This window comes from Heliconius melpomene, chromosome 15 (genome assembly GCF_056956725.1).
Source record: "Heliconius melpomene rosina isolate 202511_hmr_F chromosome 15, ASM5695672v1, whole genome shotgun sequence".
NCBI lineage: Eukaryota > Metazoa > Arthropoda > Insecta > Lepidoptera > Nymphalidae > Heliconius > Heliconius melpomene.
Window position 1 is genome coordinate 12,628,528 of NC_140403.1, and position 16,519 is coordinate 12,645,046.

The 16,519-nt window shown below is 32.5% G+C and overlaps 1 long non-coding RNA gene across 1 annotated transcript; it reads left to right on the forward strand.

Moving 5' to 3' along the window:
• Positions 1-354: 354 nt before the first annotated feature.
• Positions 355-5,240, forward strand: LOC146531750 (uncharacterized). The gene is made up of 2 exons (XR_014878802.1): positions 355-1,177; positions 3,216-5,240. It is a non-coding gene; the product is annotated as an uncharacterized LOC146531750 (long non-coding RNA).
• Positions 5,241-16,519: the final 11,279 nt, after the last annotated feature.

The following is a 16,519-nucleotide window of genomic DNA, read 5'->3' on the forward strand; positions in this document are numbered from 1 at the left end:
GGAATGGAACACAAGCATTTGATATGAACCCTCACCCAGCTGCTGCGGAAAATGAACCCTTCATGCGGAAATGAATAAGGAAAGAAATAAGATTAATAATTAAAGTACATCTCGCTAGTTTAAGCAAAACGAATCGTAATGAGATTATTAAAAGTTATTATAAGAGAATTTCTTATTCTTATGAGCTACGTAGAGTTACAATGCTGATTATATAATTTCAATACTTTTACACACTTATAGGATTAATCTCATATTCTTGAAGTTCTACACTCCTGTTAACATGAAAATAAAACATGTAATATATAAAATATATTTTATTGAAAATCCATGTGATTTCATCGAAATGTATAATTTCTATTGTAAATATTTCAATTAACGTTATTAAATGTTGCACTATTGAAGAAGATAGGTACATAGTTATTGTCTATTCAATAGAAAATGATTTAACAGCACATACTAGTTTTGTTATATTTTTACAAAAACAAGAAAAAAATGTTTGTGGTATATCATGAATATGTACAATAAATAAAAACATTTAAAATAGTTGTTTAGTCTCTCCCCCATACACAAGCAGACGGACATATCGGCGCGTCTTGATATAGCGGCATTGTTGAAGTAAATTGAACGTTATTATACGACTCCGGGCACTATAGTGGACTGTGAATTGAAAGGCACATTATATGATTAAAAATGATCTTTTTTATTATACAAACAGAATCAAATTAATATGTGTGTATTAACAAGTCTGTCTCGTCCGCTGTAATTAAGCAATTTAACCTACACATTGAATATCATAACGATTGCGTTACGGCAGCGAATGCTGCCGCGAAGACCTCGGTTGAACTTCGAGAACACAATATCGATGATTCTAGAGGAAGGTGCCCTGGAGAGCATGTAAGAAGAGGTTGATGACCCACCGTTCATATATTTTTGTACTTATATATACAAAATTTACAGACGGAGCCCTGGCAACGTCTCGAGCTAAGTGCCCCACAGCCTGGCGGGCTGCGCGCGTCCTGGCGCGTGTTGCGCGTGGCAGTGCCGGCGGCCGAGAGCGGGGCGCTGCGCGTGCGCTGCGAGGCGACCCTGCCTGTGGAGCCGCCCGTGGTGAGGGACGCGGCCGCCACCGTCACGGTGTACTCGCGGACGGAATTGTCGAAATATGTTTCTAATGGAGGTATGTAGTGATGAAGTTATATATAAACTAGCGACCCTCTTGCGGCTTCGCCCGCTTTTACTACTGGATTATTCATAATATGTATGTTTGCAAAGCACTTAAGATAATGTGAAAATTAATTAAATCCTAATGCAATCCGCATTTTCGTAGTTTCAATAAGGATTTTCCAATTGTTTTACACAGTAAGGATTTTTTAGTAGGCACCGTAATTTTAAATATATTTAAATGATTATTTTTAGATAGTTAAATTACTATTTTTAAACGGAAGAAATTATAAACAAAAACCTACCTACTAATAACTACTACAAAATAATGAAACCAAATATATCACGCTGAAATAATACATTCAACTCCAATTATCCAATACGTGCAAACGCATCTAAATCTTCGCTATAGAGGCTATCTATGCTATAGAGGCAGGCGGGATTTTTTTTTCGAGCTTGTGGTTAATGCTGAAGAGGGTATTCTGTCCCTGATGAAAAGCAAGCACGACGTGGCTGCCTGTGAGGAATATTAAATAGAATGCATCGGCCGGGAATCGAACCCGAGCCGCTCGCGTGGCGGGCGAGCATTCTACCACTGAACCACCGATGCGTGTAAGGCAGGCGAACGCGCTTGTATAAGCCGTTTCGTAGCAAGGATTCTTTGATATTGTAACAACTTCTAAAGTACTTTTTAAATTGAAAAACAGTAAAAGACAGTTTTGATCTACATTAAATGGCCAACGTAACTAATGTACTTATTTATATGCTGAGAGTAAGGCGTAAGTAAAACAGGACTCGATACAGCCGAGGTGTCAACGGCGTGATGTGTCATCAATTAAATGCGTTTTTCTGTAAAACTATTCGCAATTTCGAAATAGTGGAAAATGCAAATTTTATCTTCGTTTAACGTAGAAAATTAATAAAGTATTTTAAAGGATAAGGATTAATACCATCATGGAAAAATATGACTCACAATAAAAAATATATTGAAATTATTATTTTTAGACAGAAAAATGATCACTACACGTTATTCTTAAAAGATACGAATATGCCGTCGCGGACTTTTTTGTAGATCTTATTAAAAGGAAGAATACTGCACTACATAATTTTCATGTAGTACTTACCATTAAAGCAGCGCATGCGCGAAAGTGTCTCAACGGGTAGGACTTTATACATATTTATCGTATTTATGTTAATTTACATAAGAATGTACAAATAATAAACTATATATAAACCTTCTACGAAAAATACTCGACCTAATGGTGAAAACCGCATTAAAATCCGTTGAGTGGTTTAGAAGAAGAAGAGTTAGAAACAACAGACAGACACGAAAAGCGACTTTGTTTTATAAGATATAGGATAGGATGATCAATAATATGTTTATTATTAAGACATAATTATTTAGTCTGAAATGCAGAACATTGTTGGTACAAACAACCAAAATTGGCTTAACACTTTGGCTCTGCGTAGAGACGTCTCCTCTCTGTGCGATCTCTATCACATTTATCATGGTGAGTGTTCTGAGGAACTGTTTGACCTGACGCCTGCCGCCGAATTTCCTAACTGCACAATACGTCACAAACTTAAATATCATTCACACCACCTGAATACATGGCACTCCACTAATGGCGGTTTCGTAGAAATTTCCTTTCACGCGCCACCCGTGTTTTCAGGTCGGTACGGTACGGGTACCAACAAAAAGCGCGTCTATCTCCACCTCAAAGGCCGGCAACGCACCTGTTGCCCCAGCTCCTCTGGGGTTGCACGGGGTCGTGGGCGGCGGTGATCACCGCCAGGTGACCCGAACGCTCGTTTGCCTTGTCCTTTTTCCATAAAAAAAAAATACTCTGCAATATAACAACACACGCTTCAAGCGGCGGTTTAACATTTATGAGATATATAAATTTTGCTTACTTGTTTTGAATCGGAATACTTTAAAATATCTTGTTTACCCATAAACATGATGTATGTAGTCTGACGCAGTTCCACTGCGGCTTATGAATTAAGAATTAGGTCTTATGAATAATTTAATATTTATTATTATTTTGTTGCAGGTACATTCGTTGAAAACATAACCTTTACTATCATTCTGATCTGGACTTTTAGACAAATAGCAAAGCCTATGAGCTTATGACTCTTGGTTTAAATATATATTAAATGATATTAGAATAAGTGTAGATAAAAGAATGGCGTCAAACCAAAATAGTTCGAAAGAGTCCTAAAAATATTCGATATGGGAACCACACTGAGTGCAAAAAACACTTTTGTGTAAGGAATACTGTTAGAGATCGTAACTGAATTTTATTCAATGTATAGATAGATACATGAATAGATCAAAAATATAGTAGGTATAAAATTATTATTTTTTTGTAAATTTCAAAACGTCATCATCATTAAACAAATGAAATATTTTAAAAACATAGGTTTATAAATACTTTATTAGATAAATGATATGATAATGTAATTTAATATAATTAAATTGTAATTTAACTTTTACTCTCAAATTCTAGTCTTTATCCTGCATTTTAATTAACTGAAGATTACGTTGAATAAAGTGTTCAAAGAATTTACTTGCTTAGGTATGAGTTAAAGAAGTTTAAGCTTTCATTTTGTGAATTTAAATTATTTTATTTTCCTCAACTATATATACTATTATCATATATTTTTTTGATAAAATTCTAATTAATTAATGTCCGTAAAAGAAATGCACTAACGGAAGTAAATTCAATAAAAATACTAAAATATATATATTACGTAATACGTCATATATTTCTTTATTCAAATCTGTCGCCAGCTGCCGCCATAACAGTCGATCACACGATATGGCACAGGTCAGAGGAAATAGGTCATACTTTATCTAAAAGCTTCTAAAAGAACACTAAAAAATACTAGATTTACAAAAACTGAAATAATCTATATATATAAAATGACTTGTCCTCACTGACTGAGGTAAGACGCACGCACAGCCGTAACCGCTGTGCGTAGAAACGTGGAATTAGGTCAGATGTTTACTTTCGTAATCTGGACATCCACTAAGAAGGGATTTTGAAAAATTTTAACCCTAAAGGGGGGAAATAGGCGTTGAAAGTTTGTATGGAAAAAAAATTTAATTTAGATTTTTATAAAATTTGAAATTTAGACTCTTAAAGGTATTTAATTGAACACGGGTTTCATGGTTTTCTTGAATTCTCCCCCTAAGGGTGCAAATAAGGAGCTGAAAGTTTATATGGAAAAATCTTTAAATCGCCACCGACTCTTAAACCACCGACTCTTTTAGACTCTTAAAAATATTTCATTGAACACATGTTTCGTGGTTTATTAGAATTCACCCCTAAATAAGCTAGCGAAGCTGCGCGCGTCCGCTAATCATTAATACAATTGAATTTATTATGTTTTTTTAATATAATTTTTTATTTTTTTTTATGTCAATTATAAAGAAATGACATGTATAAAGGTGTGCGTACTGAATCATATTAAAATTGCAGCTTTCAGAAGACTTTTGTATAGTTTTCAATATTCCTTGAGTTATTGAGCAATTTGTATATTTCAAAACATTGTTTAATTATAATCTATACTTACCATGATCAGTAACGAAATATACAGATATGCTCCGAGACTATATAAGATTGTGTATTGTATTAAGTAAAAGTACATTTGGGCCTAATCTTCGAAAATGTTGTAGCCTATTAGTTCCTTTAAAAACGCATTCGAGCTCCACCCTGTATCCGCACACAGCAGGTGTAGGGTAGGCAGAGGGAACATAGTGTTAAGACACTCCGTTCAGGCGTTGAGAGCGTGAAGTTGATTTTTTAAAAAATTAATATTTCATTTTTTCGAGTGGGCATCGAACCCCAACCAGTCACGTTTAATAACGCTTTGTGCCCCTGCGCCCCGACTGGCCTCAAGTAAGAATTTCTCTAAATGTGTATAAATGTAGGCGTTAATCAATGGCTGTGTTTCACTTAAGATAATGTCAATTCTTTGCACAAAATCATCTTTTTATCTTTAACGTACAGTAAATCGATGTTTTATTTTATTCATCAAATTAAATGTGATGCGTAAATAAATTATTATATGAACGTGTTGTATTTTATTTAATCACGCCCTTACCCGCAATAATTTGTGTAAAATAGTAAAAGATAAATATTTACCCAAATATTGAAGAAGCCACGATGACCTCGATATAGAAATTAGCTCGACTCACGTTGAGAGGATAAATCAGGACAGCCAGGTGATTCAGAGTATACTAGGTACGTACATACTCGTGTTAGTGTTACACCAGACTACTTGCTCAAGGAAACTATCTAAATTTAACTGCACTGGACAATTGTGGTTTAATTATTTATCGAGGTAAGTTAATATAGCCGCTATGTATATACATTAGGTGTATAGTCTAATGAGCCTCCCTGTTGAATAATCTGTAGACATCGATTTTTCATTCATCGCCTATACTATATACATATTCAGGCGGGCTCTGTCGCCTTCGGTGACGTTCGGTAATAGATTGCTGCGAGATTGTCCCCCGAGGCAAGTAAAATGGCAGATTAAACTTAGATAACATTCTTAATTAAAATATATTATGTGGTTTACAATTGTGTTGATAATTTCATGCCTAAGTGCTATAAAGTTAAGAAAAAGTAAAAATGTAAAACTATACTCTTTATGAAATTACCAGTAATTTGGTCGTCCATCGCCGTGTATCATATTATTTGTATATCTGATACAAATGACCCGCACTTCCCTCGGGACGTGCCAAGATGGCTAATTTAAAACTGAATACATTGTGGACATTAAATTTGTTGTTTTTATGAGAAGCCGCAACACGGTGCGACTGGCGTGCCTCCAGACTGGCGGATTGTCAACTATTTTTTTCACGTAATTTCTATTAAGGATTATTATTTATCTCTCATTCTTCGTTCCGTTTGCTTGGAAAATGGCAAGAACAATAAATTCATACTAAAATAATCACTCAGTTGATTAAAGTAAATTTATGTAATTTATGTAAATTTAAAAAATGTGATTATATTTCAGAACATTATTTAAGTAGGATTTTTTTATTTCTTTTTGTTTTTGCCTATTAGTTGCAATATTGAGCACAAATATATTACAAATACAATCACAAAGGAAATTCATCGAAAAGCATCTCAAGCGCTGTAATGATTGGAAATGTTTTCACAAAATCGCTGAAAAGAAGAAAAAATATAATTGGCTAAAATTGGGGTATTTCAGAATTTTTATTAAGATTATATTGTTAAGTCCACATTGCCTTATTCATTACCGTATTTATAAACCATTATAAATTTAGTACCGCGTCGTAACTTTTTTACTTTCTTATTGCGTAATTAAAAAGTACTTTTATACAATAATGAGCATAACATGAACATTGCTTTTGTATAATGAATTGCTCTGTTTATTTTTTATGCTTAATAAAAATATGAACGTTTGAATAAATAAAGATAGCTTTTTATTTATTTTACTCGTACATGTCATAGGTCGTTTAATTCATATTCAAAAGTGTAATTAAGAAATTTATAAAAATAGATTTTTAAAACCTTTTTTAAATAAAGTATATTCATGGAATGACAAAATACTGTTATCATTAAATGGCCTGGTTTCTGGTACAAAATATAATATATCATCGACATAAAATGCATGCATGCATATGTGCTAAAATATGATTTATTATTTATATATATCGTCTAATCAGATAGCAACAAACATAATTATTCCCTTGGACGTGATTTGTACACATTACAATGTAGGTACACATAATGGTGTCGACATTGTGTATCTCTACAATACGTTATAATTATCATTAATACGGATACGTATGCAAAAGTAACATTCTAAAAGTTTCTATTTAGTCGCGGACGAACCCTGCGCTCATTTTTTATGTAGATTGAAGAAAGTTTCATAATATCAGTGTGTGACACCAGAGGGCTGTAGAGCGCCCCTCGAGAGCCTTCTCTATATTAAATTTGGTTGTATTTTTCTTTAAGCTATTCTAATTTAAAAAATTCCATTGGGATCGTAGTGTCTCAGCGTGATATAAAATGACATGAACTTATCTTATGATAAACCTAAAAGAGAAATGTCAAAATTAAGTAATTAATATAAGCTCTTAGGGAGTTTCTGCTTTCGTTTGTTTTAACTCTAATGTAACTATAATATACCATATTTGAAAAGTATCGTTTAGTAAATTACGTCTTGTAGAGACTAAATGAGACAAGTTGTTCGAAGCAATTTCGACACAAACATAGTTAATAATATATAATTGTGGCGACCTGCGCGTGACGGTTAATTATAAGTTTCAGTTTCAGTGAAGCACGGCGCGGTCCTCGCAAGTAACGGCATCGCGGTATACTCGTAGTTCTGTTGTACATTGTTGCTCCTAGTTTAAGAGCTATTAGTTTGATTCAATTCAGGCAGCTTTTAATGATTATAATATTTCGAAATAAATTTCATATATTCCAATGTGGAGTAAATATTAATAATTATCTTATTAATAAAATATAATTCATTTTTTTTCACTTTGAAACCGGCATGGCATTGAGTTGCGCTACTCAACCTCTAGAATTAGGCGGAAAGTGGGGAGCGGAGTGTCTTAACACTATGCTCCCTCTGCCTACCTTACTACATGCAGGATCCAGTGACAACTAAGCATCTGCTATAAATTGTTTTAAAAGAAATATCATCGTCTTGTCCCATTCAAGTAGAAAAATAAAGAAAACCGCTGTAACACACTTAATAACTTTTTGCTAATACAATAACAAATCTTATTGTTACTGAACGTCATCTAAGGTGCCAATTTACGCCACCGTTGAAATGACAAATACTTCCCAACATTTATCATGTAAAGCGGGTCAAAAGTTCAAAGTAGGCTGTCAGGGCTGTCACGCCATTTAGATGTAAACAGGTTGACTTTACACAGTTTTAAGTACAATCAGTGAAATTAGACCAAAAAAATACTTCTACGTACTTTAAGATGAGTGGGTTAATGTTAAATTAGTCTCATAATATGTTAAAGACATAAGTTTACTATTATAGAATGATAATAAAAATTAGAATACCAAAAAATAAAAAAAATTGTATAAAAATTCGAAAATTAGAATAGATACAAAAACGTTTAATTAAAAGTAACTACTATGAAAAATATTCCAAATACTAAATAATTATGATATAAATTTTCAAAATTTAATTTTCTAAAAGTTCAAAGGCCTTCATTACAGCGGGTCACCGCGGACGCTCGTCTCATTTTTTATGTAAATAGCGTGCAAGAACTTTTATAATAGGCTTCCGGCGGTTATTGGTCTGCAAAATTACATATTTTATTATATATTAATTATGAATTGCACATTTTTTAAAAATAAAAAGTAAAATGAATAAAAAACGAACGTATAGTTTACAAGATTTCTTCCATAACCTTGAATCAATTAGAATTAATAAATCAAAGGTTACCTAAACAAAGACATTTTTAATTCTAAGCATGTTTATGACGCTTGTCACACTATTTATATGTACTATCAGTGGTGCGCGTTATAATTTAACGAAAGTTCGGTACAATGTTTGAATTTTAGTTATTAGGTAACTAAAATTCAAACGTAGGTTAGGTTGTAGTTATATGTGAGTTGCGCCACTCAACACGCAACGCCTCCAAAATTCGGCGGAAAGTGGGGACAGAGTGTCTTAACACTAGGTTCCCTCTGCCTTCCCTACTGTGTGCGGGATACAGCGTAAAGCTGAAGAAGAAGAAATATTGGTTTTTTTTTAATCTTTCAATCTTCATTATCTGAAGACGTACTGAATCTCTATGATAAAAAACATTGAAATAACCAGTTTCATTTAAAATTGTAAAATTAATATTTAATTTTAAAAGAAAGAAGTGTAGGGGAGAGCGGGGCTAAAAGTTACCGAGGTAAGTTGTTCCGATGGAAATAATTTCGCGGAGAAAAGTGATAGGAATATTTAGTAAACATATAGTGAAATGCAATGTGATAGCACACCCATGGCCAGCATATTGAACAATCCAGTGGCACCCGAAACCAATGGAATAGCACACGGGTGTCGTTGGTGCACGCTTGTAAATATTTTCGCATTTGATATTTTTGGTCTATCCCACAAATTTTAACGATTAGCCTCGAGTATGTTAGTGTTTTTTTTAACATATATTATCTACTATTTCGGAACCATATTTATAAATTATTTCTGTTTCCTAATCTAGTTTATATTTAATTTTTTTTCAACACGTGTTTTTGGGGCTAGATGTTTCCTTTTTTTGGGGCATGTTGTGACCTCGGAAAAACTTTCGTCAACTCATTTGTACCAATAATGGGATGTAAATATTGTAATTTTTCATACTAAAAAATATTGTAATTTAGTAACATGTGGACTTATGCTCGAAAATCAACTCGACATCAACTGTCATATGAATTGATGCAAAAAGCAGCGGACAAGCGGAAAAGCTAAAGCTATAAAATCTTTGTTTATTATTTTGGTTTAACAAAATCACAATAAGTTTTATTTTATGTAAAATTATCTTTTACTTTTTAGTTCGTTGTTTTTCGGTTCGGTTTTTTTTGTTCAAAATTAATTCTTTTTACGATTTTAAGTGATAAGTAACCTTAAAAGGATACTTCTTAAACGAGTGTTGGTTGTGGTGGTAGTGGTTGTTAACGTGTGGCATCTGTTGTGATATGTAAAACTTAACTCAATTAGGTATTATTTTTGGTATATTGACAAAAAAATACATAAAAAATATTCGGGCGCATTGGGAACCTCTCCCTTTTTTGACGTCGGTTGAAAATGAAAACATCTTTTTTGGGTTGCTTGAAAAGAAATGCAACGATGGGGAATCTTACTTCTGACAATAATTTTAACAAAGTTTTCCCTTGTAACTATTCCAGTATAATTAAAATTTACCAAAATAAAAACAATTTTTCTCAATTTTCACCGGATTTTATAATGGGAACCTAACCAAACTTTCACCAAACTATCCTTGAAGTGTATCCTTTCAAATAAGAAAAGAATCATTGGAATCGGTTGGCGTGATATTGAGTTATTCGTCATTTTGTCGCCCACGTACCAATACAAATTTAATACAAATGTGATTTTCTCATAGATACCATTGTCAAAAATAGACCAAAAAAAAATTTGGTTCCAACATGGGAAGCACTACCTTTCGAATAAAAAAATCATCAAAATCGGTTCACCTAATCAAAAGTTATAAAGTAACATACATAAAAAAGAAACAGTCGAATTGATAATCTCCTTTTCTTACAGAAGTCGGTTAAAAAAGATTTGCTTTTGCGCCTGGTGATTATTAATGATACTGTTGATTATTCCTTAAATAAACAGGCTTTGTTCGATTATTTATTTTTTATTTTGCAAATAATAGCTTTAAGAAATATGGTAACAATTTACCCCGGTCTGTTAACAACTTGCCGAAATTCGGGGTAAGTTGTTATTTTCCGACTTCAGTCATAAAAAAAATCATAATAAAAAAGTCTTACAAAGAATACCCCAAATTACTGTTTTAATTGCAAGTCTAGATATGTAAGTTGAATTTGATTATATTGTATAAATACTGAAATCAAATATTCGTAGCCATATTTTATGTTAAAAAAAAATCTTAACTTTTGGCCCCGCTCTCCCCTACTTTCATCTTACAGCTCTACAATGCCCGTGAACCATTTAAAAATCGTAACAAAAATATATAAAATTTTCAAGTAGCAACTGGGGTGAATTTAATTCCTGTTTCAAAATCAAAGCTTGATGGCAAAATATAGAGTTATTAAATATATCGTCGTTGAAGTTATAATGTAAAATATTTTATTTGTTGACAAGAAACAAAATGTACCAAATACACACTCATAATATAATTATGTATTTATCATAATATTGCAGACAAATTACTTCACTTCGTGTTTAAACGAGGAAATAAAATTACATAAAAGTTGTAATCATTGTTCAGAGCGATGATCAAACCTACGATCACGTCGTCCATGTTACTGTACTACTGAGCCATGATGGCCTCGTATACTAGGAACATATCTAAATTATAATAAGTTAATTACCTAATCTACAGTCTAATAAGTCTCCCAGTTGAATAATGTGACAACAGAAATCGAATTTTCATTCATCGCCCATACATATTCAATTCGTCGCCTTCGGTGACGCTCAGTAATAGATTGCCCCGAAGGAGACTCTCCACAGTAAATGTAGTATATGAATGCCGTACACAATAAAACGTACGAAACTAAGATATTTTGTTAGTTGTTATGTATGTTGCTAAACATTCTCGACTGCATCTAGTCGGTACTCGTATGAACGGTTATGTTCTCATAACACGTGAGCTCTAAGTTTACTGTACCTTTATATTACGTGCACTAAACCATAACATCAAGTTGTTCATGGAACTATCCAAGTCTTTATGAATATAACGAAATATTTCTTATTTAAAGTATTCATTTATATTTTGTTTTTTTATTTTAAATTATTTTGGAGTTAACTATTAGGACATAACGCTGTCTAATAATGAAAATATTATGTTCATCTAACGTAACATTTTTTAATTGTATTTCAATTGATTTAAACACACCCAAGTAAATTAGTTATTTCATTTAAAATAAAAAATGAAAAATATAACGAAAGAGCACAATATAAAAAGTCAATTACAGGAGATGGGCTCTCATACAAAGCACGGCTCGTCCGTGAAGTATAAAGTATTTGCATCCAAACGAGGGCGCAGCAACAATAACATGGAAATGCAGATGCCGCGCTAATAGCTAACGAGGCTCGGACACTTTCTACTGGAGTTCAACTTTCGAATTAGATATTGTTTTGCAAAATGTCCTGCAACAATTACGTAAACTCGATAGGAGATCTAATTTTAATCCTTATTTTTTTATTTATGTTAAATTTAGTCGTTACCCTCGGTGTAAATTTATACAAGTACCTATTTATGATGTTGCAACGAATACGAAACATCTACTTAATATATCTATCTACATACTCGAGAGACTTTGTGCTATGTTATATTCTGTACAAAAATAAATATTTGCTCGTATGTAATTATCAGTCTCATTTCTTGAAAATGCAATAAAAATAAAATAATAATATAACATATTATATCGTACTTACAAACTAGTCAGTTTCACCTCTAAACTACGAAAATACTGTTACTCATATTATTATTCTCCAAAGTTGTTGTATGCCACTATGACACTTATTTAATATGTCCAATAATCTCTAAATTGGCGTCGTACGTACACTACACTAGATTATAAACACCACTGTGTTATATATTTATAACGTAAATTACAGTAACCACGAAAATAAGCATTTTTAAATTTAAATTGCAAAAGGAATTGTATCCGTACTGCGCCTTTGCATTTAAATGAAATGAACGTTTTTGCATTCATTTTTCCGCTACAATCATTTTATTATTATGCCTCAGTTAATTCTCCTTTGAATTTGATCGTGAATTCGGTTTCTAACGTTGCAAAAATTTTGAATCGTTGTTATAGGTACAATTTCTATACTTTTTTTACATATCGTTGAACTTCATTTCATTAAATTATACATGTGTGTAAAGACAAGTTGACGAATATATTGTTACTATTATTTTAATAACAATATAAAATTATACGAACAAAGAAAATGCTTAGTTTAAATTTTGAGGTTCCACAGCTATTACGAGCTAAGTTTCATTTTATAGCTTTGTCTCGTCGCAACTTTATAAGGCGATCTCAGCGGTAGCTCCAGGGAGATCCCCCCGTGACCAACAAATAAACAAGTTGACACTAGCTAATACTAGGAAATAAAAGTAAATACGTTCGTATTATCCGAGTAAACCAAGGGTTATTAGAATATGTATATATAAGTTTATTTTGTCGATAACGTCATATAAATCGATGGACGCCGGTTCCACGCACTTACGAAAAATTGGCGTTAAAGTTTAAAAAGCTTTTAAAGAAATATTGGAGTTCGCTGTAACGCATATTCGCCCATTAAAATATTACCGGAACCTGGGAACCGTTTGAATAATATATGTTTGTACTGGAGAAATAAGTTAAGCTTCTTATCATCATAAATGAATAAGAGGAAGTTTATTTCTATTTAAAGGCTCGGTAAGCGCGTTGTCAGGATGCAAAGGGATCAACACATTTCATGTAATTAGTTGAGATTTAATATGCTGTTTGTTTAGGCTAAATTTAGCAGTAAAATTTGTATGATATCACTTTGCCATGGTGTTTTTGGCTGCCTGGGTGTATGGTTTCTAAGAGACAGTATATTTTTTTAGTTTCACGCTGTATTCCGCGCGTAGCAGGGTAAAAAGAGGGGATCTGGAAACCTAGTGTTAAGACACTTCGTTCCCATTAAAATACTCCCAATAAAAATATTGAAAACTCCCAATACTCCCAATAAAAATATTGAAAATGTATTTTTCTCAAATGGGAAACCGAACTCTGATAAACATTACCTTACGATAGACCTGCGTTGAATTGAATTGGTAATCGGAGTATTCATAAATCAAAACGAGATCGAAAAAATGATATATTTGCCGATAACATACGACACCCGTGAATACATGCACACCTCGTCTTGACATTTGAGGAAATTTATATGAGAGAGAATTCAACGGCACGTGTTATAGCTTGTTTTGTAATAAAAATATACGAGTATATTACTACGGTTACTTTTACGGTTATTTCACTTTGAATTGGAACGCCTTCATTATTCATATGAGTTGTGTAACTTTTACATGTACGAGTAGATATTTAAATAAAAACAAATAAAATACTGTTTCTAATTTTTTAATATTTAATTCCAGTGGCATTGACTGTAAAGTTTCAATATTAAAATGTAATGATGAGTGAAGTATTATGCATAATACATACATATAAATATCATGTATTAAATGCAACATTTTTGTTGGACCACATAGTGCTAGTAATAAATATTAAAGAATTGCAACAGTAGTGTATAAAATAAAGTTTTAAACTAGTTCTAACATTTTGACTCCATCATAAAGAAGTTGAACAGTGTGTGAACATGTGTACAAAGTATAAATATGTACTAAATTTCACTAATGTGATATAATTATATTTGAAATATAATTGTGGGAATACTTCACTTAATGACCAAATTGTCTCCCCGATCTATCATCTATACCCATACTATTAGAGAAGAGGCCACCGGGGCGCATTGGGACAGCGACCGAGTGTAAACGCGATATTTGTGGGTTCGATGTCCATTCGGGGAATAATAATTTGCAGTTGTCAGCTCTTGTAGACCAAGCGAAGTGTTGGCGCTGCACTGTCTGAGATTTAAGCAGAAAGCCGAGAATGGAGTGTCTTTCTACACATTTCTATAGTTATTAGTAATATACGCACTACTAAAATTCAATATAAAAAATGTCTATCTCGGTTATCTTCGTTCCTTTAATATTACATTACAACAATAGTTAAAAACCCAAAACTACCGAAATATACTATAACGTCGCGATCTACTTCCACGCTCGTTCCCCACAAACAATAATTCTCGTACCTCTTCCGGTCTATCACTTTTCGCTTACTTAGAACTAAAGTTTCCACTTCGAAGGAGCGAGTTGGCTCCGGCGGCATTTCCTTGCTAATTAACGAGCGAGTCTGCATTGTTGGGCGCATCTCGGTCTGTAGTAGGGTTGGTGTTCTTTCAATAAATAATCTATGATTAAGAGATTTTTTTGTACTCATAAATGTTATAAATTTAATAGTATAATTATTTTCTGGGTCTAGTTTCTATCTTAAATGCATAAATAATTTTCAATATGTAATAGGTATATTGCATTACAAAATATATTATATATTTTAATTATAATCATTATTTCTAGTCGGCAAGTAATTAATTGTCGCATATTTATGTCCTAGGAGCTTAAACTTATAAAAAACGAATTATGTTCACATAATTCTGAATGTTTCTCATACACGACCCTATATGGCTGTGAAATTAACTGCGAACTTACTTAAACTTGGTCGGAGAGACTCATTGACGGAGAATGTGCTCGCTTGCTTTACTTATTTAATTGAATATATCTCACATACCTTATGTATGATTTATATTAATTTTGTTCAGGTATCATTTGCCCAAAAGTTTGTAAGGGACACGAAAATGACTAAGCAAAACTTTTGGTATTTACTAAAAATATCACATGACTAAATAATATTTTTGCTAATTTAATTTTCATAAACTAGATACTTTCAGTGCAAATTTCACGTAATGCGGAGAACAGGGCATTTTAACACTAGATTCCCTCTGTCTACTCTGATATATGCAGCTAAAAAATATTATATTCAAATATGTTTGTTTAGTTCTGCGCGATCTGCCTCTGCAAACGAATCATCCCCTAACCGCGCTCTCATGTAAGCTCTGCTTGAAAATGATGTATTAGTATATTTTACAAATAATTTCTAGCCTATCGGTCTCGGAGCTAAACACTATAAATTCGATTGCAAAGAAAAATATTTATTGTATGGGTTTTAGGAAAGATTTTGTACTTGAATGTTAATTTATTTATATTTTCATAAATTTCGTTCGTCTAATTAAATAAAAATAAGGTTTATATTACTTTATTTATTTTTAATTTACCCTAAATCTCTAATGTTCATATACATTGTACATATACAAAGTAAACTTTGAAACTTGTATATCAAAATTACGTGCTCTATATAATATCACGTAATAGCAAGTTTTACAAATCTAATAAAACTAACAAACTCAAGTGCCTCATGTAACTTTCCCTTTAAAAATAATTTTCGATACAGAAACAATACATAGAGTGCTCGTCTCGAGCATCACTACTAGGGGATTAGGACAAAGAGAATAAACATCAAGCTGAAGTTTCTATAGATTTGCATTGCTACGACAAAGTGTAATAATAAAGAACGTAGCAATGACGTAGGCCTACGGCTACGCGCGGGCGTAGACGCAGGTGTAGGCAATTTGAATATCTCTTACGATTTCGGTGAAGCAGCTTTAACACTGTTTTATAAATTTTTTAATATATAGTAAGCTGTTGTTATGTTGCTTATATTTAAATTTTAAATAGTATGAGAAAACCATGGTTGCTTTACAAATCATGATTTAGTTGAATCGGAACTAAGTAACTGATAATAAGATAATTCTTATTTCGCTTCATGCGCAATAAATTTAACAGTATTTGAACCAGTGATTTTAAAATATTTGCCAAGTATCTAACTTTTTTAGGCTATTCATTCACATAGGTACCGTAACGCAATTGGTCGCGAGGGTGTAATTATGTCATCAATACTACAATGTATGTATACTTAATTATACACATACGCACTTTATTTTTAGA